This window comes from Meleagris gallopavo, chromosome 11, assembly GCF_000146605.3.
Source record: "Meleagris gallopavo isolate NT-WF06-2002-E0010 breed Aviagen turkey brand Nicholas breeding stock chromosome 11, Turkey_5.1, whole genome shotgun sequence".
NCBI classification, from domain to species: domain Eukaryota; kingdom Metazoa; phylum Chordata; class Aves; order Galliformes; family Phasianidae; genus Meleagris; species Meleagris gallopavo.
In genome coordinates, this window is record NC_015021.2 from 18,130,768 (window position 1) to 18,157,853 (window position 27,086).

Below are 27,086 nucleotides of genomic sequence, written 5' to 3' on the forward strand. Positions count from 1 at the left end.
CAGCAGACATGGAGAAAAAAAAAAAAAAAAATCAAGATCCTTCTAAGGAAGAGTATTCTGAATGAACCAACCAGTTACCTGAAGATCACTTAACTTGGCTTTGGTGACTGGTTGTTCAGGCCTAACGTGGAAAAGAAGGTTACCTGATACTTTCTACCTTCTAAAGGATAGAAAGAAATACGTATAGAGAAAAGGGAACATCACTTATTTAAAAATTAGTCTTCACAACATAAAACACTCTCATTCACAATACCACTACAAATCCCATATGAGTTTCTTGTACCCTAATATTAAGTAATCCCTACTATTAGTTTCCATTTTGACCTATTGCAGAAAAGATTTTTTGATAGGAATTCTCCCTCACTCCCTCCTCTCTGAGCACAGTTCTTCTAGACAGGAAAAAAAAAGATGCATTAGGAACAGTAAAGCTCAGAATGACACAAGGAAAATAAAAATGACAAAGCAACACAGTTCTGACCATTGGACATGAAAAGACAACCTGGCCACAAGACAGAACAGAGAAGAGCAGTGAAAAATAGCAGCTCTTTTCACATAGCTTATTTGGCTGGAAGTCACATCAGATAGCACTGACTATACTGCCCAACTCAGCACTGCATGTCTCCTGTCTCCACACAACAGTAACCATCAGATTTTTCTTTTGAGAGTTAAAAATCCAAATTTCCCAGCCCCAAAGCAAGCGTTTTCTCACGTTTCTGAAAAGTTATTTCATTAATTAGCCACTAAAACATGAAACTTTACATTGGCGTGTCTACTTTTAAAGCCTAAGCAACATGGAAAAGAAAGAACTCAGCATAGTTGCACAAATGTGTACAAAAACAAAGCTTTGGAAATAGAGCTCACAACACAATGATAGCAGACTGGGACCAGAAGGGTTGAGAAAGAAGAGAAAACAAGTAGAAACACACAGACAGCACTTATTCATAGGCAATAATCTCCAAAGCGTAACTGCAAAGCACACTCCAAGCAATAAATTTCTTTTGCTCATCTGGAAGTATTTGTGAACTGTGGTAACAAGCTGCGCATCCGTCATCCTTATCTCATGTTGACAAGACAAACTACTAATGGCCTCGCTCTTTCAATGATAACAGATCTGTAGCTTCTAGGCATTCTCAATGCTGGTCAACTCTGTGGGCACTATAATTCTGTCACATAATTGAATGCAATTATTCAGCCTGCCTAGAAAATTGAACAATAACAAAATACATTAATATTGTAAAGTCAAGCACTGAACTAGGAATTTGAAACCCAATCAGATATGTTTATTACTTAACCTATGCATCATCCCATGCCCTAAATTGTCATCACTCTGGGGATAAATGGGAGCCGCTGTTGCCTTGTTCTGTATTTATCTTGTCAACACATTCTGGTGAGAAAGAAGTGAGAAAAACTGATCCAACGGGAAAAGCAGCTGAATGAAAGCTCGAAGAGAGCATATTGAACCAAAAAAAGCAGAAGGAAAAAAGGAATATTCCATCACGCATGTTAAACACACACACACACACACTCCACAGAAAGTTGTATCAATATTTGAAAATTCAAAATGAAAACATTTTTGTTTTCCTTGGAGGAGGAAGAACACATGGAGGAGACCAAGGAGCATAGAGGAAAGCAGAAAGAAACAAAAACAACTTGAAAGAAGTTGAAACATACTGTTAGAAAGAGTTGATGGCTGCCAAGCACAGCAACAATTCTCACAGATAAAGCCTTCAACAGAAACAGAAACGCTGCAGGTAGAACAAAAAGGTTATGTGTAATAAAAGGCAGAACAACAATACCTGCACATGCTTGTGCATAAAAGTACAGTAATGCACTTCCGAAATTTTCAGAAGTGCATGTGAAACTTTATATTTAAGTTTACAGGGATAACAGAGCAATATTTTTCATGCCTTCTACAGTTTGAAACTGCTGATGCTGTTTAACCAACTTCTGACCCTTAAAATATTACTCAATTTTTCCATAAAATATTAATATTAAGCTTCTAGCACAGGTTTCTGCTGAAGGTCCTATTAAGCTCTCATGTGGAGCTGAGTCAACACGTCGTGCTCAACCTTTTAAACTCACTGTTTCTTTCAAGTTGCTAAAATTCAAAGAAAATTAGAGTATACAGTTGCTCTTTTCAGTCCTCATTAATGAAAACACAACTGTAATTAAAGATAACAAAAGAAATATGCATGCATCAAGAAGTTTTTAAAATGGTATTCATCTCCCCAACTAAATTAAGCTCCAGCAAACAGAAGGTATCACTTCAACAAGCTCTTATCTCTCTTACTCCCCTACGCATTACTCAACAGCTATGCTAAATAAGATCATCCTACTATAGCCCACACTGCTGAATAATTGATTGCTTTGACATTAAATGTTCATGGATAGCAGCATACACCAAATCATCTTTGCAGCCAAGGAAATATGAACTTCACATTGCCAGACTGCCAAAACCTGCTCAGAAGTTGACGGCACTTTTGCTGACCTGATGCGTGCTGGTTTTAAGCTCACTCCAGAACTTCAAGGAACATTCTGAGATTCTATGAGGTCTTATTTCCCTTCAAGGTAACCATATATAAAAGGACTTCTATGATTGAGATTCACTTCCTTGAATGTAACCTCATGTTTTTACTGACATTTGGCTATCTTCACCTCCAGGCAAAACAGCAAGGAAATTTATATGTAAATTACTCAGTAAGTGAAGAAGGGGGAAAAAACCCAAATGCAGCATGAGAAACATTTAGAGGATTACAGGTATCTTAGATTTTCATTAAATTATGCTTCCTGGATGTTAGGCTAACTAAGAAAACTAAAACAAATTTCACTGACTTTTTCAACAGTCAGCAATTGAAACGTATTCAATTCAATGCTTCTTGAATTTATTTGCACACTTGTAATAGTGCTGTTGTAATGCTGCATAAGTGAACATAGGCTTAAATTTGGAGCACAAAGCCGGATATAGATGACAGCACGCAAGCATTTGGTGTATGCAGAGAAAGGTATCTCTGGAGTGTTGCTTACACACAGCAAATCACAATCACAGCAAATTCTGCAGCAGTTTGTTATGTGTTTTTTTTTTCCCCCCCCTTTTATCCCCAAATTACGGATATCAGCATATAATATTATTTTATTACTATTATTAATCAAAACCATTGTTAGACAGCATCTGATTCTACAGCAAGGTGCTGCCAGAAAAACCAAGTGCTGAGTATCCCTCACTGAGCTGGATACAAATTCAAAACAGATACGTGCACAGCTCTGTCATTATGTCACACCAAATATCGCAAAAATACGAGGCACAACGAAAGAGCAAAGTAACGAAAAATAATAGTTTTCAAGTAAAATTTGTCAAAATTTAGAACCAGTGGAGGATTCAATAAAATGGCTTACCACAAGAGAGCATACTTGCATATATGAACTGCTCATCACTTAGGTAATTCCAGCATAGGATTTTTTAAATGAGCTTTTATTTTTTTTAATGAAAAGATGTGGCTGACCTGTGAATCATCATTTAAACCAAGGACTTTATCAAAGTGAAAAGTTCAATCAGCATCACTCTTCTGTGGATGTGTGGCCTAACATATTCAACGTCAGCTAAATAAAAGCCCAAGGGTGCTCTCAGCTCTCCAGAACGGCAAAACTAATAAACAATTTCATATAATGTGAAACAGACTATGCTGAAATCCAGTTTACCTCAGAGTAACAGTGGAGTGCATGCTTTTTCCCAGGGCACATGTGGAAAAACTAATGCATGGGAAACGCAAAGAGAAGCCTTGCATTTGCAAGAGGAGAAGGAAGATTGCCATTGGCATTTATATAGTATAGAAATCATACATTTCAAAATCTTTTACCTATTTTACTGAAAACACATTCCATAATATCCTTCGAAGCAACTTTCTAGCTGAATTAGGAATGGTACCTAACAAACTTATTCAATAAACCCAAACTGTTAATTATGAGCAATCAGTACAGCTTCCTCTGCTGTTACTTCATTGTTGTTGCAATCACTGCCTAATGTTAAAAAGCTGCACACGAGGAAGAGAGTTCAATATGTTGCAGGGATGTCTTTCATCTCAAGAAAGAAAATACTTTTCACTTGAAATATGTTTAATGCTGTTCTTCATGTGTGGCAATACTGTGATATGGAACAACAGCTAATGTATACGATTGAACCAATGTCAGGCAGATGCTGACATTAAACCCCAAAATACAAATATTTTTCTTTAAGGAAAGAGAAAGCCAATTAAGGAAACTAATGACCATCTCACTGTATGCCATAGAATCACCCAGAAGTTACAGCAATGGACAAGAACAGGACAAGAAATGGGTGCGCTCCACAATTTCGTCTAACAGACTGACAGTTAAGTCAGTCAGACAACAAGAATGTTCTGTCTTCAGATTCAGCTAACTCCTGCAGTCCTTAAATTCATACTAACAATTAATTACACTTTGATAATACTGCCAGATAGAAAAATAGCAGTTCTGCATTTAGCCCTTAATGTGCTTCTCTTTGATACTCTCTTAAATCCCATAACTGGAATTAATGCTGATAGGCCAGGATCAGGATATGCAGCCAGGATGCTGGGGCCAGGACCACCTGGAGAAAGGCGACTCTCTTCCACTAAGAAATATAGTATTTAGGAAAGTAAATGAAAATGAGAGCTCTTAAAATTCTTTGTTTGAAAAGAACAAAAACCCCATGAGGGGGAATTGAGCACCTAACCCGAAACAGACTGAAAGACATATACTTGAGAGGTAGGTAGGGAGAAAAGAGACACCAAACCCAAGCTATGCAAACACCAAGCTGGATCTGCCTGTCACAAGAACATTTCTGAAGAGTGTCTCTCATGCCAGCTGTTTCCCAAGGCATTTATGTCAATAGTTGCTGACGCACTTTGGGTCTCATTAAAACAAAACCCCAATCACCTCCAAACCCAGAAAACAGTTTCACCGAGCAATTTTGACCAGATAAAATTAAGAGACATAACTCTTACATTTGCATGGCAGTTTGATGTTTATTTGCAAAACTTGAGCATTTAATAGAGACCTTCACTCATAATTACCATAAATGTCAAGAGCTTCCTGTAGGATAAGAGCAGCTCCCCAAACATTTCAATGATTTTTGAGCTTTATCTGAAGTGGTTAAACTTCCAGATTTCGTAACGAAAGCAGCCCTACAAACATCCCGAAAAGTAGCAGCCTTCATGCCCACATATTTTCACCCCAAAACACATCCAAGGGCATTCTCTGAACAGCAGTGCCTCTTCTCACACTTGACATTTATTAGTCATGATTTTAAAGTGAGGAGTATTTAATTACAAATAGAAGATCCCAGCACATGATATCTCTCAAGATTTTCCTAAGCATGAAATAAAATACGACACCAGTGCCTCCCCTTTGACTTTGCAGTGTATATTTCTTTCTTTTGATAATTCTAATAAAATAGACCGATTATCAAAGTCTAATTTAAGACTTAATGAAGCAGTAAAGGTTGCAGCAATGAAAAAAAAAAGCTGGAACAATAACAGTAAAAACATAGCTATAGACTACGATGATCCAAGAAAAATTTTCTGGCCAATTAGATTTGATTGTGTTGAACAATGACAAACTACAGGAGTAATTAGAAATCACATACAGAATGAGCAAGTGACTAAACGCTGTTGCTGGTTAACTGCATTTTATGTTTCCTGAAGATTGCCATATCCTTCCAGTGCATGTGTTTTAAACAAGAATCAGATTAGATTCCGTAGTCAGAGTTGTACTTTTTCCTTCTAATTTAGTTGTGGTCAAATCAATTCACTAATTTTATCTTCCCGCTGACTTTATTTCAATACGTTGCATTAATATTAATGGGATATTACAGAAATCTCATTCACATACCATTCAACGTTGATAGCTGCACAAGAAATTGTTATGAACTACATTCATAGGGAAACTAGATGGCTAAAGTCACGCGCATGCTTTTGTAATAAATATAAACACTTCTCGTGTATATTTAAATAAAAATATTCATGGAATTGTTAAGGTCCACAGATATTTATCCCCAAACGCAGTTACACAACCAAGACTTCTCACCCCAGGTTAGCAGATCTAAGCAGCAGCGAAGCAAAGCTGCTGACAGTTCCCAGTGGCTGGAAACCCAGCTAGATTTGCATTTTAGAAATACACAAAAAATGTATTATAAAAAAGGAAACGTTTTATGGAGGTGTTCAAAACAGAGGTTTATTCACAGCTGATCACCAGGGCAAGGAGACTTGCTTGACATAAGATTAAATACAGTCAACTCAAGCATTTCATAAGCACCTTTTTATCCACATTGTCCTACAGCACTCCGTCACAGAACACACAAAACTGTGGAGACCGAACAATACTCAATACAAATACAGCCAATTTCCTTATGTCCTCAAAATGATAAATAAATGAAAATCTGACCACTAACAGCACAAGCACATCGAAATGCCTTCTGTGCTCCAAATCGGGAACCCCATTCTTACAATGTCTGTGAAAATTAGACATGGGACAAGTGAGAATTTTCACTGGGTGCAAGTATTTCTCTGCAGGCTACCAGACTTCCTACATTTTAACCTCCTATAGGCGATGCAATACTCACATAGAACCTTCACCTAATTCACACTGCTCAAATTTTCAGAGAGTTATTATCAGGAAAATTTAATTCACAGGAGATCCTTCAGCAACATTTCCAATGGCACAGTACTTGATACAAACAGCATGCATCTATCTGTGCTGCTGCACCTGATTAAAAATCAAACATTATGGATTTTTCATTGAGCAGCAAGGAAGCCGTACATCAGGATGCGTAGCAAAAAGCCTGGCTGCAGCTGTGACTCACAGGGCAAGGTGCAGGAACAAGTGCCCATACACAGCAGATCTCATTTTACTGGCAGCTGCTGGACATCACATGGTGATGTCCCTGAGTTGAACCATTTTCTGCTTTGCTTTTTCAAATTTAAATTCAGAGAAAACACTTTATGACTAAAGGAACAGCAAACTGGTATCTATTGCTCAGTTTGAATTTTCAAGCTCAAATTGCTTACTGATTTAGAAACAACTTTCTTTTCCAAGAGTACCTTTGCACAAGTACAGTCATCACATACACAAAATTAACATGAAGCAAGGAAAATAAGCAAAACATAGGATTAGAGCCAGAACTTTCTTCATAATAACTGCAATGGATGATCTTCTAACCCTGACACAGATGCAGCAATTAAAGGTCAAATTTACCCTGGCCCCTTTTACTGCTCCCCGAAATAGAAGACAATTTCTCTTCACCTAAGGGTTACAATTCCTCTTTTATCACTCCCTACCACAAAATGCCCACAGATTAGAGATTCATCAGAGGGTGACAGAGACCCATTAGAGTTAGAGTATGCTCACTGAGCTTTCAGTTTCTCTTTTCTCACCTCAGTCTTGTCCCAAATTGCACATTTACCTGTAAGAGGAGACTTTCCTTCTCTGTCCAGCAACTCATTATTTTGGACAAGACTAAAACCATCAGGCCAGGAAAAGTTGCCTTTGTGCAGACATCTCTTCTCGAGGCTATGATCAAGTCCAATTTTCAGAATTAAAAAAAGGTGGAAGAACAACAGAAGTATGTTCAGTCTAAACTGTGGCTAATGATTACAGTAAACTAGTCATCATAGCAAAGCGGGCTTTTGCTCGTTTGTTTGTTTTAAATCGTGTCACTACTACAACCACCACACTGTTTTGTAATTACACAGGAGTACTGGAGAGCTGCTGCAAGAACTCAGCACATCTCCACAAGGTAGGGCTGGCAGCTGCGAAGCACTCATCTGTATTCTTAAGCACTACTTTAATGAGAAACAGAATCAATTTTTTTTTTTTTGTCAAAAATACTGAAATTGAGCTTCTCTGATCAATGCAATCATCTCTTCTAGGCCTCCTCCTCTCGATCTTCCCCCTGAAGCTGACAGGGCTTGAATTAAGGTTTCTGTGAATCTTGTTTGCCAGAACACTTCTTCCTCCATTTTCAACACAGAGGGCAGCAGGCACTGCTTTAGCAACTTCCCTGAAAATGCTAATAGTAGAACTGATTTATTTCATTCTAGCATAATTTATTCCATTGAAACCATTTAACCATGATACTAAGGAGCAAGAGAGGAATCACCAGGTACACTGCTTTGATTCACCAACTTAAAGTCAACCGATTTTGTCCCAATTCTAGAAGAATTTCAAATTTCTAAGTTCAAACTAGCAAAACTTACACATACTCTGCTGCATTGCCTAAAGAACAGCAGAAAGAAGATAGTCTCTGCCTCTTTTATGGCACCAATGTCAATATCTGCGTTGTGACTGTTTTTTCCACCTCTGCATTCTGCGATATTAGAACTTGAAAATAACTGAAGTAGAAGCAAAGATCTCACTAACTCTCATACTAACTCAATAGAAAATATGGCAAAGAGACCCTGAGTACACTCCTGAGCAGCGATTCTTTTGATAGACAATTTTGCCATCTCAGAGACAACTGCAAAATCTGGTTGTCTGGTGGAGTTGGAGGGACGTGTCCAGAGGTGGGTGCACATGATGGCAGCTCAGAGAGCTCAGCTGTGCTAAGGGAAAAACAGCCTACAGCCCAGAGCTGGGTTAGCCCTGACTTTAATGCAATATATTATTTAATTAGCAGTAAGACCTGCTTTATCCTTGAGAGGTTTCTCGGCTCTTTTTGTCCAAGGCAGCATTATTCTGAAAATCAGACCATTTAAATGGTGCATCTCTCATTTCTGAGTTTAAATATTAATTCTACAGACCCCTAATGTTATTGGTTTATCTAACCATTGCTAAAGTTTTGTTTTTTGTTTTTAAATTAGACATATCATTGTCATTCTGAGCCTAAGTTTACAAACAAGCCTTAATCAGACGATTTCTATAAACCGTCCCTTGAAAATAATGTTACATGTCTGTTGGATCTAATATTAAATTTTTATTAAAATTCAATACATTCTAGTGTTGGAAATATTGAAATTAGTCAAATAATAAAATACTTTTAAACTCAAGCACTGGAAATGCACATTTTGTGCACTTCATTTCTTTCGATAGTCTTGAAGCACAACAATTTTTAACAAGCTTGTATCTGGGATTTGATGCCAAACAAGCTCAAAAGACACAAAAGTATTAACAAAAAGACACCCAAAGTGGCAGTAAAATGTATTCCCCAGTGGTATATTGCAAATGGGCTGTAAAAATCATATTTTATTAATCCAGCTGCAATTAAAGAGTAACAGCTGTGTCGTTTGCATCGCAATGTCCCATTTTGAGGAAGATGACAAATATTGTTCATTATTCACTATATATTGCTGATTGGCAAACATTTTTCTTAGTCCAGTAGCAATGTCTCTTGGGCACAACCGCTTCTCTTTATGATTGCAAGCTGAGTTCTCTTGGTATCATGGGGTTTGCAAATGCAAAGAGTCAGTCTTTCTTTCTTTCCTCTAAGATGTTCCACATTTCAAAGAGAATGATAAATTTTTGCTGAAGCCAACAAAAGTAAGTTGTCTATATATGTGTGTTGCTATCTGGCCAGTAAGTTTTTAAAGTGTTACTGACAGTTGCTTATTCTTCTACATTTAATAAGCCACTATCATCTCCATTTCTTAATTGTTGCATCACATTCAAATGTTTTGCAGAACGAAAAGTGAGAAGAGAAAAAGTACCTAAAATTTAAGTAGGAAAGAGATATTTACTATTTCTTACTATTTAAAACATAACTTTTTTTCCCCCACAAACAAGGCAGTCACAACACAACCACAACAAGGCAATTAGCTGATTAACTCTTTGCAAAGCCCGTGATAAGAGCACAAAAGATACATGAAACAAACAACTTCATTTTCACATTCAGTAAGTATATAGATCCCCTCTTTTCTTCTTCTCCCATCCAAATGGGATTCACCAAGCTTCAGGAGAAAGCAAACACTGCTTCTTGGAGAAAATTGATGCCTATCAACCCCAAAGATTGCAGAGATACCACATGTCTTGTGTATAGTTTACAGACTAACAGAAATAGAGAATGAATCTACCAGACTGTTATCACAATGAAGATATTGAGGACTTTGGATTATGTTTCCTTACAAGTGAAATTTCCCCTTTACACATTTATATATTAGGCAAAAGAAAGCAAGCAGCTCTGTCATTTCTCTCACGCTCTTCACTGCATTTTATTTTGCTTCTGCAAATAGAGTCTCTGTAGTGCATCATCATCAGCTGTTCTGACTTGCTTACGTTGTCTCACACATCCCATGATGTTCACTGGTAAGCAGCAGAACAAGCATCTATTTAAAACAGCATACAGTGAGCTAGGAACACAGTACACTGCCTTCTCTTTGTTATAGGTTTACTGAAGGAATAGAAATTATCATTTCTTCTGGAATACAACACAGCCTAAGTAGCTGTAGCTATAATAGTATTATTAGCTTACACGGTATTAATAAACCTTACTTCTTTGTTGAATTGCTTTTTCTAGGTAAATATTTCAGACTAACAGCTCTTACTTGCTATCACAGGGAACAGCTTCACAGTTTCCTCTAATGTGATGGGAACAAGCCTTGACTTGCAGACACAAGGAATGGTTTGCGAGCATATTTTCATCTCAAAAATTCCTGAATTTGAAGATGTATAAAAGTTTGTATATAGAAAAGGTCCTGGATTGATTCATGAAACATCTCTCCTTTGCTGAAATCCTGTGAAACCCATCAAAAAGTCCACACACACACACACACACACACGTCAAGTCAGAGTAAAGAAGATAGAAGGAAAAAAGCATTTAAGAAGCAGAGTAAATTTAAAGAAAAAAACAAAACCAGCAAAACACTGGTTTTCAGTAATACACTGAAAAAATATTCATCCAGAAATATTAAATATATGCACAGTACTTATTTCAACATCATGCATCAGCATTGCATTTACTGCTTGCATAAGCTCCACTTAGTACTTCTAAATACAACCTACTAAGATCAATGGCTTCTTAATACAAAGTACTTTCTCCCCAGTAGAAGACTGCTAGACATTTTCAGTACAGAACTGCAATGGAAGTAATGAGCTGCTACTTTCAGAACGCAGTGCAGAATTAAACAGACCTACTCGAAGGAATTTTTCCCCCTAGGTGTGGTATCCCACTCTAAACTGATTTCCATGTAGAGAACAACAGAACTTCACAAGTTGACCATGCAGAACAAATTTGAAAGGAAGATGTGCATTCTGAACTTTAAAACATATTGAGAGAATAAACTCAAGACTCATTTCTATTAGCATTCCTTTTAGCGCATCTGCTCTCACTGAGATTTTCCAAGAAGGAGAAAAAAAAACTGTTTTAAAATGTGAAATGCTTTTGCTTGAAAATTAACCTATAGATGGCACAGACCCTGAGCCCCACAACTCCATCACCTTACAGAAGGAAGCACGCATACCAACAGAACTGCCTTCCACTTCCCACTCCAAGTACGAGGCACACTGTGCTCCAGGTGAAGCTCAAAGCACAGGCTACCCCAAGAACATCTCTTCCAGAATTGTTTGCTAGAAAGAACTTTTATTTTCACCATATAGAATTTAGCATTGCCTTGGTTGCTTCTCAGTGAAGTGTTTTTAGAGGACCTGAAGCAATGCAGTCACTTTCCATTAAGCGAAACATTTGGAAATTTCAGATAAGCTCAGGAAATAAAAATAAAAATGTGTATGGCCTGAACATAAGAAAACCCAGTAGGGTCTCACACATTAGAGCTGTGTGGGTTCCTGAATTCGGCTCTCAAAGAACCCAAACACAACAATAATGATCTTGGCATAGGCACTTCCTGCAGATTAATGACCAGCAGGGAGAAGCTGATGTCCCACAGCAGAGCCAAGGGCCATTAACCCCAGCCAGTCATTAATCCCCAGGAAATGCCCTGTGCCAAGATCATTTTCTTATTTCAAAGTGAAAAGCAGCAGAGACTATTAAGAACACACAGGTTTTTTTTTTTTTTTTTTTTTTTAAGAAAGATGCTATTTTACTGCTATCTCCAAGGTATCTCCATCTCTGTAAGTTAATTCATTACGGTTTATCTCTGAGACCACAAGCACACAGGCTGGGCACAGTGCAAGATTCAGGCTGAATTCACAGCACTGCAGCTGTGGCTGTCAGCAATTAAAGGACAGATGCAGCCATCTCCTCTGCTCAGAAATCTGAAGTACTACTGAACTTCACTGCATCATTAGCAAAGACATCTCTGTGTGCATTTAATGCATACTGCACTGCTGAGCACACTCTCAGGAACAAGCTTGCAGGACCTGCCCATGCAGGCAGCAAGTGTGCTGCTCAGCATCTGGCAGTGCTTGAGACCTCAGAGTGCTTCACAGAAGGGCAGTAACTATCCATTTCACTCACACCTGTTGGTAACTCCTGCTGGGACTCGCTCCATAGCCCCTGTGCGCTTCAGATTCTCAATGGGCTCATCTGCACACGATATGAAGATGACCATTTTGAAGATAGGAATCTTACATGCAGAGGGATTTCTCCAAGGGCATCAGGAAAGCATACACATATATGTTTGTAATATCAAACCTAATCAACATGCTGATGCAGCCTACCTCAGAACTGGCCAGCGGGAGTGCACAGGGACAAGCACCAAATTCCCTGACGCATCTTTCAGAAACATCTTTCTGACAATGACAGCACCTGGTTGCAGGGAGGATAAGTCTTCTCTTTACATTTAGCACACTTCCAGGTTGTAGGGCCTGCACGTAGCCAAGCCTAATTTTGTTGGTCTAGAATCACGCAATTAGAGCTTCTAGTTAACAGCATAATCACTGCTTTAAGTATCAACATATCACCAGAACTCAGCTTAAGAGATTTCTGTTCTGTAGTGAACATCCTTACGAATGAAAGGAAGTATCATAAGGAAAAAAAAAAAAGCTGTTTTGAGAACTTCGAACTCCACAAAATTTCATCAGTACCTTATCTGTAAGCTGTCTCATCTCTAGCTAAACTACTTATGTACTCCTAAATAAACAAACTTCTTCTCGCACATTTTTTACATCAGTCATTATAAGTTTACCTCCTAACTTTGTACCTGTGAAAGACACTCGATATCCATTCAAGTTTTTTCAGCTGAGCTTACTGCATGGAGCATCTCCCCCACACACTCTTCCTCACATTCCGTAAAGCATTTCTTTTCCAGAATGAGGCTATACAACGTTTTCTTCCTTGGAGTAGAACTTACACATTTTTACTCAGCAGCAAACAGTTGCATTCAGTTATTTGCTCTCACAGTCCCTAATCTTGCAGCAGGCTAATAAGCATCCTCCCTCCACACAGAACTTGGAAGCAGCAGACTCTCATCAACAAGGCGATGTGAGCAAAGGTGAATGATCCTAGAGCCTTTTAAACAAGTACTTGCTGTCCTCTGGTTATGTATAATTTACTGGGAATAAAAATAATTCATGAAAACAATTCAGGAGGGACTGAGTAAAACCAGCAATGCTTTTCAGGAATTTGTTGTCAGCTCTTCTAACCTGTTATTAGCCTGATATCCGTATTCCCGCAAGGAAAAGCGGAGTTGAAGGTTTTCCTACAATAATAAGGACAGTAACGTATCAAAAAATGCGCTACACTACCAGAGGGCAGATTATCAACTTCGTTTCCACTGAGTGGAGCATAGGAGCAGAAACTAAAACACAGAACTAATTCACCCCTTCATCCATAAACACCCAAGTGTCAGATGAAGTTGCAGACACGCTCCATAAAATGCAGCTTCTTTGCCTCGCATTCAAGATGCCTATAGACAAACCTAATTAGGAAAAGCACTGTCAAAGTTCTCCCTACATAAGAAAATCATAATATCTGTTCTCCTCAGAACAGATGTGCTAATAACTAGACCTCACTCTGAAAATATGCATTTGCTGCAACACTGTCTACAGTGACAGCCCTTTCCTGCAAAAGACCAAAACAAGCATAAACAAAAGGGATGGAAAAGTCTGGTTGGAATCCGAGGTTCATCTTCACCACTGCACGAACAGCACATACCATACAGCACTGGATCCCGACAGCAGCACAAAACTAAAGCAAGGCAGTACTTCTGCTCAGAGTTCAGCAGCCTAAGTCTCACCTGTGCGGCAGACCTGTACAGACAGACTGTCTGGAGCAAGGCAAAGGAACACTGCTTGCTCCAAGCCTGAGATGCAAATCTAACAGAGCAGAGGGAAAAACTCAGTATAGTTATTCTGACACAAACCTAGCAAAACTCCACAGATTTCAGCAGGAGGTATCTCGCAGTTGTCCTACCAAACAATTGTTCTTACCCACCGAAGTACCGTACAACAGATTCTAGGCCCTACTTTGCAAAGTTCTTTGCAAATACTTAAATTCCACTTTTTTCATTTTACATTATTCTGGGATAACACCACAGATTTTCAGACATTTCTTTGGCAAACTGGCCACAGGATTTCAGAAAATTTATTGAGATTCTGTGACATTACCTAGCTCCAAAAAGTCTTACGTAATCAGAAAGTGAGCCCACAAGAATTACTATCCACATCCAACCCACTGTTTAATAATACACAGTATCTGATAGGACAAAATTACTCAACTGAATGTGTCTATATTTAAAATTGAAACTTTAGTGTAAAGTATATCAATTTGTTTGTTGCCACAGAGACAAGAACTGTACCATAAGCAGCCAGTATTTAACACAGAGTTTATCCTCTAGCTTTCTTTTTTCCCCCATCAATTATCTTTTTCTTCATTAGAAATAACTTCTTTCATAGAAAATAACACGGTTCCAAGTGAGAACAGTTACTGCCTTGATCCAGTAATTTAACCTCTACCCCAAAGCCTATTTGTGAACCTTTAATTCTCTCAGCCCAATGTATTGAATTTTCCGGGTCAAAATTAGAGACCACATCAATAAGATAAGCTCAACGGTTGGCAGAACAGCATACAGAGCAAAGTTTAAATATTTATTCTTCCAGTGAAATCTTTGAACATTAGTGAAAAATCTTTTGACCAGAAAAACAATTCTCTCCCTGCTAATTGCAATATCTTTAAATGCCGATGCATGCTTGTACTACAGCACTCCAAGGTACCACTGAGTTGCTTTTAAAAAGAAGTGGAAAGATTTTAAAACGTACTCCAGAACTTAGAAGCACAAATTCCATATTAAGTTCTCCAAAAACAATACATCCAACTTCCACTGATGTCCTTCTTGCAGTTCCTTTGATATGAGAAAAAATAATAAATAAGCAGCACCTCGTGACAGTATTGAAGAGTCGAGGGTCCAAATTCCCCTCTCTGCTCTCCTGAGTTGCCTCACAACTCATCCTCAGTTCTGTGAAAGATTACTTGGCTGTTGTTCTTGTAAGCTGACAAGCGTGTTTAAGGACAAGTAAAAGCATGCACGCTGTGTACAGGTTCTCTATCCACACATCTTACATATTTTACATCAGTTTTGTTTTGAGTGGCAGGCAATGAATGATTTTTAGTTGGAAAATAAAATACTGTACATCTTATGTAAGAAACAAGAAAGCTGAATCTGCTTCAAGTTCCTAAGAGACTTTTAGAATTGGATGTTTCCAGAAGGATTTCTACCTAAATGTTACCTGTTTCCCTATGTCAGTAACTTAAGTCTTAAGCCTAAACAGAGCTAATGAGGTCAACAAGGATCACTACAGTTAAAAGATCACCCTCAGAACTTTTAAGGCAAACACGCACACACACAAAAAACCTCCATACATCTGCTATAAAGGCAAATTGTACCGCCTGCAGCTTTTACTTTGAAGGTCAAAGATTCTCTGAGTCAAAGAAATTGGTCTTCAAAAGGTGAGAATAACAGTTCCTGTATACAGAACTGTTCTGCCCAGCTATTTTGTGCAGAGAGGACCAATGATAGTCTTTTTCATTCCTAGCTGGGAACTGCAGGCCAAATGTCATGCTAAGATAATAACTGGCTGATTTGAGAATATTGAGAAGCAGCTTCAAAGTGAAAAAACAAGTTCCACAAAATGAAGAAATGACGGCGTTTCAGCAGAACTGCAGCCCAAGATGATTTGGGGAATGATCAAATTAGTTTCAGTATTTTGTTCCTCTAATTCATCAATCTGCAATTACTGTCATTGTCATAATAACTTATATTAGTTCTAATTTACCAAATTAAAAAAGAGGTAGATGTTAAAACTCAAATTACATAATTACAAATAAGAGCATTACTGATATTATGTATGCTTGCTTATCCATGGCCCTCAAAGTGGACAGCTTCTCTTCATCAGCACAGAGGCAGAATACCACATCCCTTTTTTCCTTGTAAACAATAATTAAGATGTTAAAAAAACTCCCAAAGACAAAGTGTTCCATTTGTGCCAACGTTCACAGTGCTGAGTCTTACTACACAATTGCTTTTCTTGAGTAGTTTTCCTAAAATCTAAGTAATAAACAAAAAGCAAATAAAAAGGAATCAGGACTAGGCTGACCTGTACACTTGCACTAACACAGCTCTCTCCAAGTGATCTTCCTTACAACACGGAACTTGTAATTTTTACATCTCCTTTGGGCCTCTGTCTCTCAGGAACAGTCGCTGGCACCAGACACCCCTAGAGCTAGGTGCAGGCTGTTGGCTGGAACCATACAAACCTTACAAGTCTACTCCTCTGTATTTTTCATCCAGATCAACACTGCCACCTTCCACATAACTGAAGAACATGCGTCTCTTACTTGAGATCCTCCATTTTGCTTTACTTAAATAAGTGAATGCATACTTGAGCTCTCCCCTTGTGATTATACCACTGCTGTTTTCAAGAGTACAAAATCTTAGTTGTTTTTCTCCTTCCAACTTCCCTATAAAAAGAAGACCAGCTCAAAGATTGTTTTGCCTCTCAGTCTCACCCTGATTATTCAACACAGAAAAATTCCAGACCCACTCACTCCTTGTTTACATCTTGCATTTCTCTAAAAATATTGGAGATTTTTCCACTTTCTCCACCCACAGCAGAAGGGAGTCGCTGCAATTTACCTCATTCATCTCAATATCAGAATGACTCATTTGTGAACGCAATTTTTCTCCAAAACAGACTGCGCGAAGAAGAATTCTGTTTTTCCACTGTTACTTTTAGAGAGAAGTGGAAACCAAAAAGGGACTGAAGGACTTGTCCATGGTCACAGAGTTACACACCACTGTAGTGGTAGATCCTCAGCTCATCTTTCCAGATGTTTTCTTTAACTGGCTCCTCCCCAGTCTCAATTCAGCTAGTGACTGCATCCAACCAAACTGAAATAAGCATTCATAAGCATTTTCTGTTTAATCCTTTGTAACTACATTGAAACATGGATACTTTCACACTAGAATATTCTCACACTGCAGATCAAACATCATAGATTTTGGTTTGGGATATAATCACTGTGTATTCATTTGATCCCACTTTTTCTACAAATAAAGTGTGAAAGAAACTTGCTGAAAAACATTACTATTTACTTTCTTAATTATTTTGCAGCATTCGGACATGTCTGTTTGCATTGTTTCTGAGAGCAGTCAGCACTAAAAGGTAATCTAGTTGTGTCAGAGCCTTCTACACAGAAAGCAGCTGCCTATAAGCAATGTAAAGACAGCGAGCTTCGTGGAGTTACTGCAAAAAGCATTCACATCATTAAGTTTGATTTCTTAGAATATCTTAAGGCCAAGTCATACTATACCCATCTTTAAAACTAGCTCAGCAATTCAAGTCTCATTCAGCAGTATATCAAATTCTCCTTTGTCCATCTGTAAACCAATGCCTATGCCCAATTATAAATACCTTTTAATGTTGTTTTTTGAAACATCAGAAGAGAAAACATCTGTTGAACATGAAATCATTAATACTGTGCTCCCAGAACAAATAGCTCAGCTTGTGCATTTATTACACTACAGATTATCACATGGATTATCAGAGCAGGAAGAAAGTTTCTTAAAAAGGTATCAAGCACAGCATATGGGAAAAAGGGGTCTTTTTCCTTCAACTGAATGCTTTCAAGTCCTCTATTTCAACTAGCTGCATTGCTCAGCTTGGATGCTGAAGTTGTTTTTAGACAAAAATCTGAGGAAAAAGATTAAAATCACAACTCCATTTTTTCCTGTTTTAACTGATAACTAGGCATGGAGCCTGATATTCCTATTTTCTTTACCAGTCTTCTTTCCTATTTATGTCTCTGTACTGCGCTCTTAAGAGAAAGAACCCTTAAGAGAAGGAACCACTCCTGACAACTTCAACTAGCACGTCAGAGTAACTTCTGCAATTTATTCTAAAATTGATTTAAATAGCTATCTTTTCATCTGATTAATAGCTTGCTTAGCTACTTTGCAGACAGCCCAAATAATCAAGCATCCATCTCAACTTGCTAAAGTATTGAGATGAACTATCCTTACATACTGATCAAAAACAGAAACACTGCAAGAGCCATTTAAAGTCATTTTACCACTTTTTAAAATGCACATTTTAATGATGTGCTGCTTGTGTAGGAAGCCCATCTATAGAAGAAAGTAGAAATTCACATCAAGTCTTCCTGGTTTCCACCAATTAAGGAACAAAAAGTCTCCTAAGTAGTTACAACTTCTTATTCCTTGCAGGCTTTTAGTTTGAATCCTAAGATTTCTTTAAAATATCTGTGTACTAATCAGCAGAAGAAAATCTTCAGGTACACACGTTATGAAGACTTCCATCTTGAACCTCTTCCCTCTGGTTGAGGTAAAGAGCCCTCAGGGGAAAGGACATTAGTCTACCTCTCAGTTCCAGCAAGCTCAGAAAAAAATCCTCAACGTTTAGGAGAGCTGGGAATGCAGTGACAGGAAAGATTAGCAGCAGTGGCAACACTGGGAGAAATAACACAGCAGCCATAGACAGTTGATCCAAGTCAGTATTCCTTTCATTTAGTAACAGAGTTTCGCACCGGCTTTTGATTTTAGGATACTGGATAATTAACAAATATCTATACTGCTCAATCCTATTTTTGTCTTCCCATTCCTGCAATTATATACCCGTTCAACACATCATATGTTTTCCTACTTGGCTTTTTCTGTCACTCAAGTCTTAGAACATCAAAACCAGTTCTCTCACAGCATTTCCCTTGTTTGGGAAACTACCAACAAAACATTACTGTTTGGGAACAGTACCAGCAGTTCTTTACTACTGGGGAAATAGCGCATTGAAACAGTCAGACCACACCACTTTCAAGTCATTTAAGAAACACAGTTTAATTGTAGCTAAATTCCCCAACCGAATGAAGCAGAACAATGCTTTCTATGTACACTTAACAGAAAGCATCCCAGTGTGCCACTCCAAGCAAGGTACTGTTAACTATATTCAAATTACATTTATCTATTTATAGGTATTGCGATTTTAAGGAATGCAAGAAGGGAAGCATTAGGAAGGAGCTTGGATTTTTATTTAAACAAGAAAAATAAATGTTAGATGACCATCAGCAGAACACCCATCACCCTTAAAAGTAGTGGAAAAAAAGATCTGCATATGAAACCATGACTGAAGCTAAGCCCTCCTATTTGTAGGAATGGAAATATTTAGGCTGCCATAGTTGGCAACTGCAGTGACTGTTTTGCACTAATCACCTGCTCTTCCCTATTTACTTACACTTCACTTTGTTCTCCTAACTCCATACGTATAGTATCAAATAAAGAACCTATGCATAAAACCATCACCAATGAAACTTTTTTTCACCTATTCCTAAGGGCTAGCAACAGTCATCTGCATCCTCTCTTCCTTTCAGGATAGCACAAATTAGTTTGTTTTTTCAGTGTAGCCTTTTCTCTAGAAAGAAGAGGAAATTAAGAAATCAGTGTTTTCTACTCTGCAAATCAGAACAAGTTTAATCAAGTTTTACCAGTTTATGCTTTCTTACATTATCAAGTTCTAGTAGTCCTATTCTGTAAATACTTAGCTATGAATTCACAACATAAAATTATTTCAGAATGAATCATAGCCTAGAACTTCGTGTAAACATCCCTGATGTTTCATGTTTGCATTCTGTACTTATGACTCTTAAGATGCCAAGCATATGGTTTTAGACAGGATTAGAGACAAATAAATTGTAGATAGATGCAGCCCGTCCCTAGCTTATACCAGTATTAGTGAATGCAGTAACTAAGAAAAAAAATAAGTATCAGGTTTTAGCTGGGAAGGAGCATACCTCTGTTAGAGAATCAAAATAGAACTTGCAGACATCTCAAGAAGATCCACATCCCAGCCACCAAAGCCTGTGAGATAGTTTGTGTACCTACAGCTAAGCAAACCACTTCAAGTAACACTAAAAACTAGGAGTATGGAAGAACCTCTCCAGAACCAAAAAAAGGAAACACGGCTGTATTTCTGCTTAGCCATAGCAGCATATGCAGGAAAAGAAGGAGGAGGGTGTTTACACCATGCATTGCATGGTATGTAATGAGAAGTTCAGAAGAAAACTGTTTACAGTTAGCAGTGAGTAAGGTTCAAGATAGCCATAATGTTCAACCTAGGTAATTTAGACTTCAAAACACAGACTTGTTGCTCCCTTGTAGCACAGCTCATTTCAGTGGCTACGCCTGGCTCCATCAACTTTCAGCTCCCCAGTTCCAGTCCTGTTCCCTATGGTCCAGCTAAGAGCATCTGGATTTCTTTTTTTTTCTCCCTCAACTTCAAACACAGTAATCTGTGAACTCTGTAATACACAAGTTAGTAGCTGTTTGATGACCACACAGAAAGAAATATTCATTTAAATAAGCAGGCATTACCTGAAGTTCTCATCATCCCTGCGAACAGGTGGCAGCAGCTAACACTCTTGGTGATCTGATTCAGCTCAGTTATTTTTTCATTCCCCTTACGACTTCCCAGCAGCAGTTCAGCAATATTTGAGAAAAGGGACACACAATTTCCAGAACACTACACTTGGAATCTGTTCTAAGATGAATAACTGCATGGAAGTTTAGAAAATGAAAAATATCAAGCTGGCCTCATAGATCCATAATTGAATGCCCCACAATGGCGCAAGTTGGACAAGTCAGTCATAAATTTTTTTACACCTTAAACTTTCAAGCAGCGGGATGTAGACTTGGGAGATATTTTCTAGTTTCAGCTATCTATCACACAGTTAAAATTTGCATTAGTTAGCATGTCTAATGCCAAATGAGATTCAGCCCAGTGGGACAATAAATTGATGCTACCCTGAAACTTTGAAGTGAGCGCAGAATCAACATTATATCATACGCATTACCAAACACTTTCCTTGCTAAATCCAGAGCTTTCAACACTCCCCTCAGCAACCACAATGAGCACATAATGAGCTGTCAGAGCACACAGAACAGCAGTCCTGGGGTGCAAAATAAAATGTTACATTAATCTACAACCAAAGATTTATGAAAATCAATGTCATAGTGTCACTGCAAAATGTTGCCTTCATTTCTTTTTTCTCTGCTTCCATATCCTCAGGTGCCACATTGAATTCTTCAGACTTTTTTTCTCCCCCTTTAGTTTCCCCACTGCCCAGCCTTTCCAGAAACGTACACTGTACTTTACTGTACTTCACCGTGTTCTTTGTGTCACGATCCTTGTATCAACAATCAAAAAGTTTACTTCCACTGATGATACTAACAACGTATAACAATATTTCAACATTGATTTTCCTGACAGCCCAAAATAATGCTGTTCTGTTAATAACGCTCATGAGATAAGGCTAAATGCATCTTCTTTAGGTTAAGTTACAGTTATTACCACTGCCTCCTACTCTACCTTCTACATAGAGCTTTTACTACTGACAAGTCACAGAATCATCAGGGTTGTGGCCTCTGAAGATCATGCAATCCAACTCCAATATACATCCACTTACACAGATAGAAGTAACAAACACATTAATATAATAATGTCTGAAATTTGAAATTATTTGCAATGGGAAATGAGAAATACAACATTTCATTAAATGTCTGGTGCCTTGACATTATCAGCTGACAGCCTGTAAAAATTTATGCTGTTGTTTTATTGGCTTATTTATCTGGAGGTACAAATGGTTTTGGTTCTCCCCCTGATGGATTGCATTTTGCACGAGCACAGAGGAGCGTTCCCACAGAAGCTTTGAAAATTTCACATTAAACCTCATTCCTAATCTATGGACCATCCGGGCCCCATTTCAGAAGATGCTTGATGACCTCCCATCATGTTCACGTGTTCTACTAACCAGGCAATAAGAATTACAGACATACTTATTCCAGGTCAGAAATTAATTGAGATCCTATTCAAGCTGATGAGAAATAAGTCACTGAACTTCAGAAAGATCAGTATTAGAGCTTTAAAGATTGGAATCTCCTCAAGACACACACTGAAGTTTTGTCCCTTTACACTACAAAAATCTTCCACATATCATCATCTTCTAATATTGTGTGTCTTTATATATAATAGCAGAGTTAAAACCAGTACCAGCAATTATCCTGTTACATGCAGCAATGCAACTTTTCAAAGGGCTCCTTTTAAAACCTGTGAAACATATTCCACAATGATGTTTTGTCCTTGTACTGTGAAGCAGCTAACATGAAAATGAATTTAGAAAAACTAATTGAAACAGGAAAGTGACAAAAAGGTTTAGGTGGCAGTGGATTGCATTCCATTGGTTTCCTCTGAAAAGAGGTGAGTAGACCTTAAACAAGAGTACATACAGAAAGAGGTTTACAGTAGCAGTAATCAGCCATTTGGTCGAATGCTCTGCTGAGAATCAGGAATGTTAGAAGTCAAAACATGAACAGCTGTAAGAGTAAAAGCTTTGTTTCACAGAGTTACAAACCTAAATCTTACTCCCATTGCAGCTCCACTTCCATGAGCACAAGGGAGCCAGGCTTAGTGCAGCACCCCAACCATGACATCAGGGGTCTACGGTACACTCACATCCTTTAACTAGCCATATATCTGTACTCTAACATATCCAATCATTGATTTTGTTTCATTGTTTTACTTTTTCAGGATTCTATAATAGTAGATTAACATTCAACTGTTCAAAAAAATATAAATAGAGCAGTGCAATAATTTTATAAATGCTAAAAATATTGCGGAAGCCAACATTTCCTTATAGCACATGAACCCTCCAGTAGAAACATCAGGATAGGTCGAGCAGAGCAAGAGGACTGTCATCTGCACTGCAATTACAGTCACGGGCAGAGCCCTCTCAGCTTGAGCATTCCGAGGTACAAGTGAGATTCTGCTCTTCAGAAACAGAACTTGTGACATTTATTGACCAAGGCTGAGCAAGTCAGAAAGTATCTTGAAATACTTTAGAAACTAGCGTTACAGACTCTGAGGTAAAAGAAAGGAAGAACCAGACTGTATGCTTTGAGTGCATCCTGCTTTCTGCTAAGTATATGGCTCATGACAATTAACTGTCAACTTCACACCAATAAACTAAATGCTGAGCAGGAGGTAACCTATAGATCCATGGTGCACATCACAGTAGCAAACTACTGTGAAGAGACTGTTTTTATTTACATATACATTAGACATACATAAATTCATGCATATATATAGACTACCAATGTAAGAATATAGGTATTTATATGATTTATAGGATAAAAATTTGGACAAAGTTTTATTGTTGTCTTTTTTTGTCAATAAGACAGGCAAATTGTTGACTTGTCACCACCCCACCCCACTCCCAGTCTTCCAATCCCAGGAGATCTCAAAATATTAAGTTATCAAATAAAAAATTCATAATTAGTGTAGGACAGAAATCTAACCATGAACAGAAACTGAATTTAAAGCATCAATTACACAATTTTTTTGTTTGGGATGATCATTTATCAGATGAACAAGCATGCTGTCATATTCATAGGATTCTAATAGAAATTAAAATTAAAAAAGCATGTAAGCATCTTTGATTCATTACTCTTGTTTTTAACTGACAGTTGCTCCAATATCAAAATCAAATACTCATTCACCAGAATGATCGTGTTCATCCTCATATCCTTTACATAATTTCTTGAGTAATGTGAATAGTACACCTTTAATTTAAATAATCCTTCTCCAAAGGACCGCAAAGCAGCAGAGCAATACCAAGAGCCTTCAGTACATTTACAACACAAGTAAAGCTCCCTTAATAGACTGTGCATTGCAGCAGACAAATACAGCAGATTGTCAAAGCAGTTTCTCTTCAAAGGAGCAGTAAAAGTCCATTTAGATCCACCTGTTACACATACACAGTCACTCAACAGGGCTGCTAAGGAATCTCCTGGTGAAGATACTCAGAAGGAACAAGTTGCATCTGCTGTTACTGATCAGTAAGTGGCCTCTTAGTAGAGAGTTGATCTAAGATTAGCATCCTGCTACATATCAGAAATTAGATACAACAACAACTATATAAAACTATACCAGCCAACGCTCTCCAAACATCAGTAAAGGTGCACTGAACAACACGACAAAAGTTTCACCCATGGCCACAAGGATTATTGTGCTTTAAGTTAAGCACCGTTTAAGTGCTCTTCTGATTGAAGATAAACACAAGTTAATATGGTGACCACTAAGTGCCCACAGCCTCCTGCTTCCCTCCTGATACGAGACATTATTCTACAAAATTAACTAAAATTGCTTCAATTTCACAGAAGTTTCACACGCTTAGAACTGGATTAATGTCACTTGGGAAAAAATTCACAAAGCAAGTATTCCACACAGACCTATGATTCAGTAACATTCAGTGCGGCACCACTTTTGAAGCCTGTTCTAACTGTACCGCTTCACAAACAAATAATTTCTGGAATAAAACACGCTTTAAAACAGCCACAGAAGCAAATCTTCTACTATAGTCGGCAGAAGGGGCAGACTTGCTCAGAAGTCTGCCTGAAGCTGACAGTTTTTGGTATCAGTCACTCTCTAATTCATGCTCCCTTTTATCAGACTTTAAGCACAGAAGCATTCCACCTTGTTTCTGGTTCAACGGAAGCTTTTCCTATATGGTTGGCAAAAAGTACCTCCAAAAGCAGAAGCATCACGAATGCTTCATTTAGCCAAACCGTTGGACTGCCTCGTACAGGATGAGCTAGATGAAAACACCAACACAGGTAACAGCAATGTTATCTGGTCAGTGGCTCAAGTTGAAGGAAACTGTTGAACAATATTAATCAGTCCAATATATATTTATAATAAATAAGAACCATGCCACATCTGTTTTTATGCAGCTGCACCAATACACTTTCATTTCTTTTTGGAGTAAACTGCAGGCTAAAACTACAGCTGAGATAGTTTTGTTGGTACTGGTGCAAAGAATACAGAAGATGCTCTCCCAGACTCTGCTACGAAGACCACAGGCAGCATTTATGCCAGCTGCATAAGTACTTGCATACAAGCCTAAGAAACCACCCCTTAAATTCAGATAACTCAATTGTTATAAAGGAAAACAGACCCAGAACCCTTTCTTGAGGAAACCAGGAATACTGTAACATTGACTCAATGCTGAATTTGGAAGTCTGCCCGTTTTACCAACCTGTATACTTACCAGCAGGATGACGACACTTCCTGGCCTAATAACTGAGACAGCAATTATCCAAAGTTAACTCTCTACTTTGAAATGCAGAACAATTCAATGTTCTCAGTTTGATAGGTTTAACGCACACTTTTCGTCCCATCAAGCCAGAACTGGAACATTTCCATCCATGAGGATCCTTCAGTGGTCCCTTCTCCGCAGTTGAAAACTCTCTGCTTAGCTCTTTTCCACATTTCCCCAGCCGTGACAAACTCTGAACTATATTACTAGCAACCATCGAGCTTCTACTGACAGCCACATAAGTGCAGTATATCTGGGGGAAAAAGCAGCTGCAAAAACAATGACCTGTTACAGGAAGGGTAAAATGATTTGTTCCTGTAACAGTACTAGGCTCCATTCTACTCCTAACACACTCAAATAATGCAGAGCACATTTTTTCCCCCCCTGTAAGAATGATGGATGTACAATGTGATAAGAACTGTTTTCTTCTGCTCTAGCTGCATTTTATTTCTTACCTCACACAACACTTTGTCTGCAAGAAACGGATAAATATTTGACATTGCATGATTCCCAATGCTCCCTTCAATATTAAAGTTGTTTTTTTTTTGTTTTTAATTAAATGTTTTGCTTTCCTGTGTACTAATTAGATTAACGACAGGTTGTTTTTTTTCCTTGTTTTTGTATTCACTGTAATTACAAAACAAATTACATAATTTCACAGACCTATAAAAATCCTGACATTATTTCACTGGCTCTGCCAGCTAGGATTTGAATAAGAACAGGATCAGAGCTAATGAAGTCAGCACTAAAACTGTCATATAATCTTTCTGAATACATAAGAAGTTCAATGTGAAGTAAAAATAAATCATTTTTATGACTGCTCCCTGACACATGTAGGAGAAGTATAGAAGATGACAAAGTAGACAACACCAATAATTATGAAAATGTCAAATATATGACGTAAAGTATGTGAAAAAGCCAGTAAAAGATAAATGTAATGTAAAAACATACTTTGAGGTTTATTACCAGCCAAATTTGTACAGTTTACTTAAACATATCTATAAAACCAAGAAGTACTTGGTCAGTACTTGGTACCAAGAGGTACCAAGATTTAACATCTGCTTTAACTGCAATCTGTTATAGGCTAAGCTTATGACCAAAGGTCCATCCAGTCTCCCAGGTGATGCAAGAAAGAATAAAAACATTTAAGTGGAAAAAATAAAATAAAACAAAGAACAACAAAGCAAATAATTCTACTGTGGCTTCAATATAATGCATTTACATGTTTTCATCTCTATAAAAGGAAGTTTGCAGCTTCAGTTTAACAGTGCGTTTTCATCTTGCAGCAGAAATATTTGAGACAAAGAAAATCCTTCTCCTCCACCCCACCAAAATCCTATAGATACAGGGTACTGTGTACCCTGGATGACAGCTATCAGGAGAAGCTTTGTCTGCTCACAACACCAGATAGAACATGAGTCCTCTAAGTGCTTGGCAATGGTTTCATCAATGGTACTCTCTGAAGTACTATACCACCAACGTAAACAAGCGTTCTCACAATTTCTGTCATAAAGACTAGAAAAATAGAGCAACTCTATGGTTTCCCATAACTCTTGGC

At 37.9% G+C, this 27,086-nt stretch overlaps 1 long non-coding RNA gene across 1 annotated transcript in view; it reads right to left on the reverse strand.

The window, feature by feature from the left end:
- LOC116217062 overlaps window positions 1-27,086 on the reverse strand; it is a 105,427-nt gene that overhangs the window by 22,428 nt on the left and 55,913 nt on the right. The window lies entirely within an intron of this gene.